The sequence below is a fragment of the Adiantum capillus-veneris genome, chromosome 24 (genome assembly GCF_014529385.1).
Source record: "Adiantum capillus-veneris isolate H3 chromosome 24, ASM1452938v2, whole genome shotgun sequence".
Lineage (NCBI taxonomy): Eukaryota > Viridiplantae > Streptophyta > Polypodiopsida > Polypodiales > Pteridaceae > Adiantum > Adiantum capillus-veneris.
Window position 1 is genome coordinate 134801921 of NC_140954.1, and position 5831 is coordinate 134807751.

General features: G+C 42.6%; 1 pseudogene; it reads right to left on the bottom strand.

Annotated features, from left to right (window-relative positions):
- Positions 1-2893: 2893 nt before the first annotated feature.
- On the bottom strand, positions 2894-4492 carry LOC147427188 (uncharacterized; annotated as a pseudogene).
- Between the last annotated feature and the right edge of the window lie 1339 nt (positions 4493-5831).

The following is a 5831-nucleotide window of genomic DNA, read 5'->3' on the forward strand; positions in this document are numbered from 1 at the left end:
TTCTTGCCACAATGGTAGCATTCTATGTCACTCTTGCCTTTAGCACTGCGGGACTTGCTACGAGACTGATTCCTCTTTCCACCTTTGTACGTTTCTTTGGTCCTTCCCCTGACAACTAAGGTTGTTCCATTGCCTTTGTCGATTATCTTTCTATTGGTTTCTTCAGTAAGCATACTTCCTTCTACAACTGCTATGTTCAAACCATCTGGAGGTGTAGAATTACTCAAAGCTGTGCGAAAAGTGTCCCAAATTTCTGGCAATGTGATCAACAGGAACATAGCTCTAACAGGTTCATCAAACTTGACACCTTGAGCTGACAACTGACTGTAGATGGTGTTGAATTCATTCAGATGATTAGACATAGGTGTCCCTTCTTTCATCTTCAAGTCAACAAGCTTCTTAAGCCAGTATACCTGTGAAGCTGCACTCTGCTTCTCATAAAGATCACTCAGCTTTGTCCATGCTTCATAAGCCGACATCTCGCCTGCTACATTGAAGTAAACGCTTTCTGCGAAAGTCAGCATAATGGTAGAAAGTGCCAATTCATCCATTTCGCTCCATTCATCTTCGTCCATATCTTGTGGTTTTATCCCCTTGAGCTTTATAAGTTTTATCTGCTTCTTTTGTACCAACACGTGTCAAATCTGCTTCTTCCACAATGGGAAATTGGTTCCATCCAGCTTCTTGATATTGTAAAGAGCAGTGTCCTGTGATCCAGCCATAGCTACGCTTCATAGTAGTTTACTTTCCTGGGAAAAATTCGGCAGAGTTTCCCCTGTAAACTGACCTCTGAACCAATATCAACCTGTCAAATGAACCAAGAAAGCTTCAGATTCTGCAGAAATTTTGGCAGAGTCTCCTTTGTAAAATGGCTCTGGTGTACTAAAAAAACAAACCAAAAAACAACTCAAAAAACACTGTCTCTCTGACACTGTAAGCTGCGGGTAAACCTGTCCTGCTCTTGTACTGTCTCTCACTATCCTATAAGCATAGACTGCGACAATGCCTCAAGGGCAGTAAAGCAAAGATGCAATCCCGACTGTGTAACTCACAGTCAATACATCCTAACTGCCTATCTAAGGGTGCTCGAGGGATCGCTCCAAGACCTGTATCACCGAAAGGATCTCAAAATTTTAGAATCCCCCAGCTCAATACACAAATTTCCCACTATATGCTGTAACCGCTGCGGCGGTTGTTTGCTGCGTGACTCACAGCAAGCAAACCCTCAACAGACATACATCATCTCTGACAATACATCCCATGTGGAAGTACCTGCAATGTCAGGATGAAATCTTGAATATGAAGCAGCAAACACAAGCTACCTGAAGAACTAGTGGATGTCGCCTACTACAGTCTATAGATGCACCCGTGTCGTATGTGACACGCCTCCAAGAACTTTGAGCCATCCTTCGATGTGTAGACAACCACAAATCAACACTCTGGGAGTGTCGATATCCTCAGCACCTGCAAACGTAGGCCAAAACCCCAAATTTGCAGAGTCGGATTTGCACCCGCTGAGACCACGTAGTCGAAAATGGCCTGCGTAGAACTTTGTCGAAGCCGAACGGTGGCCGAGATGACCTCAGAATGAAATTCTGAGAACAACGAGCCCTTTGGGATCACCCACAAGATTTGGGGCCGTGTCTTCGCCTGTCGAATCTCACTCCAATATGAGCAGGTGACTCTGGCTACCTGCAAATGCTGCCCCAAGCCTCGTTCTGAGCTCTGATACGAGTTGAAGGAGTATGAGCGGAGGTGTGACGCGAGAGAGAGTGCGAGAAGAAGAGCACGATGATATGGTGAACTCGCTCTCCTGTAATGTGTAGAGCATAGTGAGTTCTTATTAGTTTTTTACAAAAGAATATGTGTACATACCTGGCGGCCCGCCCACTTACCTGGGCGACCACATTGAGCTTTATACCCCAACAAAGGTTTGGAGGGTGAACCAATGAAATTGGAAGACTTACGCAAGTGTTGTCCCTCTTTTTTTATGAAAGATGTACTGTTCACGAGGCCAGGTCATGCCAATGCAACGAACCCATTGAAAATCTCAAATTTTCAACACAAAGGGCTTGCACCTGTGTTGCTCCTACGCTTCATCCAAAAGGAGCGCAGTCTACCTAACAATAATCAAGTTGCCATGTACTTCATCCAATAAGTCATTGTGCAAGATATAATGAAGAAGCGTGTCCTTTGGACAAACCGTCCTTTCAATGCTGGTGTCGGACTTGGAAGAGCTAAAGAGAGAGCACAAGCACATTGTGGGGACGCAGATCCACCTACACAAAAGAGGCCAGTTGTGCTCCTACCACATGAGCATGAACAAATCGTTAATATTGTGTCTCAAGAGGCTACACTAGCCAGCCAAGGAGAGAGCATTCTCTCTCTACAAGAGAAGTTGGCACCAAGAGAAGAAGAAGTAGTTGTTTTAAAGAAAAAACTTGCCAGATACGAAGCGCGGTACGGTCCTCTCTCTCCCTTGCTTGAGGAGGCAGGACCAAGTCACAAGGCAGATATTCAAGAAACGGTGGATATACTTGAGGCAACATTGAATCCAGATATTGAAGAAGCGGTGGATATCAAAATTTCTTAAAGACATTGTAGAGTGTATTTGAAAATTTTAATGGCAATTTATCCCGTCCTTTTTTGAGACGCATTGTATTCTCTCTATGTTTATGACAATGAATTTGTTTTGGAGTTGCTAATTGATGACTTTGTTGAGACTCAAGCAATGTCTTTTTATTTGATTGGCAAGCAATGTCCTCAATACTTATGTTTATGCGAACTCTCTTCAATACTTGACTTTGTTGCTTTTAAATAAAAAAAGTGAGATATATAGCTCAATAGAGAGCTACAATGAGAAAAAGTGAGATACATTATCATGAAAAGATGTTTACATTTCGCCATCTATCACAGGCACCAGGTCATCAACCTCTTCATTGTTTGAACATTCTGTAGCCACTTCCCACTCCATCTCATCGTCACTACTTCTCAGTTCCACCACAGTTTCATGAGTTTGAAACACTCCAAAGTGTACTTCAATCGCACGTGTGGCTATCTTTGTGGGTGCATGAAGGAGATGCATGTTACAAAAGATGTACACAAGGTCTGTGGCATGAGCAGGACTTAAGCGATTTTTGCACTTTGAGTGCACAAAGTCATAAGCTCGTCATAAGAAGACCAATTGCGCTCACAGCTACCACTGGATGCCGCGATCAAAAGCACCCTGGTCGCCACGTGTTGTAACTCAACTACGCCTCCTCCATATTCTTTCCACCATACTGGGCGTGAAATCTTTTTTATGCTATTAAGAACCCAAGGATCTCCGAAAGTTTCTTCCCTATTGGCATAATCCACCCTTTGTTGGAATGCATCCATGCCATTGTCACTGGCAACAACTGCGAGCAGATGTTTCTAAAGTCTCTCATCACCTCTTTGTTGGAGGTTTGTCCGTTCATCTGGAACTTTGGATCCAAGACAAATGCAGCACCATGTAATGGTGTGTGCATTTGAGCCCATCATTTTTCCACAAGATGCACAATCTGTGATCTCTCTCTTGCATTGTAGTGGTTGTATTCTTTGGTTTGATGCCATGCCTCAGACATGATCCAATAAACCTTACCAATGACAAACTTATCTGTGTCAACAACCCTTAGTAGTTCCACATAGGGCTTACTAACCCCAACAAGTTTGTCAGTGTTCTGCCAAAAGAGAGGATATTGCACCAAGGACACACATTTTTGAGCTGCTTCGTGATGGCTTGGATACTTGCTGAGCCAAGCCTCCCAACGGCGATCTGCAACAGTTTCTGTAAGAGCCACTCACACTTCAATGAGATTATTCAAAACATAGTATGATGTAGCGAACCGTGTGACACAAAAAATTTGAAGTGCTTTTTTGGAAGAGTTGGAGCGAAATAAAGCATATGTAAAGTGATGTTCCTGTATAAACTTGACTATGTGATTGGCATCAATAAGAACCTATTTTATGAATGATAATCTGCCCATATCCTTTAGGAGTAAATTTAGGGTGTGAGCTGCACATCCAATCCATGTAATTTCTGAGTACTTTTCCATAATGGCTAAACCCGCTCCTTTATAGTTTGAAGCATTATCTGTAACAATAGTTGTCACATTCTTCAGTCCACCCAGTCGAGCAATAGCTCACTCATATACCTTTGTCAAGTAGAGAGATGTCTTTTCTTTCAATGCTCCAAAAACATTGCACCTTTGGGACAAATTACCATGACATTAATCAATGGTTTTTTTTGAGAGTTGGTCCATCCCTCGAGGGCTATGGTACAGCCAAACGCTGGAACAAAGTCAAGAACTGTTCGCCTGAGAATTGCTTCTGTACTGCTCTTGACTTTGTCCACATACTCTGTTCGCATTTTATTATAATCAGGATAGATGATTCCTTTTTTTGAAGTTGACATTAGGGCATCTTTGAAAATGGTATTTCTTATGACATTAAATGGGATTCCACAAGCCATGAAGGCTTGTGTCCACTTTAGATGCAATTTGAGCATGTCGTGTTGAGTGAATGCTGCTTGTAGAGTCCCAAACGTACTAGCTCTACTGGATGTCCCGGGACTTGTATCTATCCCTCTTATGGCACCATTTGGAAAAGTGTAAGGACTTTGAGGTGTTCGGGTCGTTCCCATTGAAGGTCCTTGGTTAGCTCGCATGTCTTCTTGATCTACACTCACTTCTTCTATGTTGACAAATATGACGGACCTGTCATACCCTTCTGTCTCTTAGGAAGAAGTCCTGCCTGTTTGCATCTCTTTACATACCCTGCAAAATGGACCCATCTGTCGTTAGGTGGTGCTCCACATTCTTTCACATTGGGACTAGTGCCGAATAAATGTTCTTTGATGCGAGTTGTGTTGCCGTGTCATTTATGCCCACAATGTTTGCATTCCATAAACAAAACTGTTTTGCCTCTCTCTTTTTCCTCCACATACAACCACTCTTTTCCTCGCACCATGCTTTCTAACTTCAACAAAATATATCCTACAATCAATCTATACACTATGAATATGATTTTTCACCATAATAGCGCAATGAAAAAGATAAAAGGTTATAGATATGATTTGCTAAATTAAAATGATGAATGAATAGTGTTAAGATAATAATTTAGGGAAGATCACCAATGGATATATCATTCCTGGCTACTAGGTGGTAAAGAGCGTTTGCTCAAGACAACCTAGATGAGCGATGGAGTCATCTCACATTCCACTATCTATGTCTCTTGGAGGTAGGAGCTACTGCTCAAACACAACCAATCGACCCTAAAATAACTGAGGTCTCTAATTGCTATATCAACATATGTTGAGATGTCGAGCTCTACACCTTGAGCTGGCATCCACTACGGGTCTTGGCCGCTTACGGAATTTACTCACTGGCCCGTTAGGTGACCGACACGGAGGATCTCTGCCAGTGATTCTACAGCTGGACTACACTTATAGTGCCAGCTTAGTACGCTTCTAGCGAGTTCACACTTAGTGACCGCATGTACATATGTGCTACTTTGCAGCTTTAGCACTTAGTCATTTTGTACTCTCTTTTCTGTGAAAAAGAAGAAGAAGCTTTCCATCTCTGTGTGCTTTGTGCTTGTCTTGTGTAGCTCTCTTGCATCCTCATTCTTTACATGGTATCAGAGCCTGGTGCAGGCAAGAGAGGCTAAGAGAGCAAGAGCATCACAATCCCTTCGTTCGCAATCCACGACCAGATGCACAAGTTTCTGAATAGGTCTCCAAAGTACAGTATACAGAGATTTACTGTACAAGTACAGTGGTTGTATGTACCCTTGATTTTGGACACTCGTTG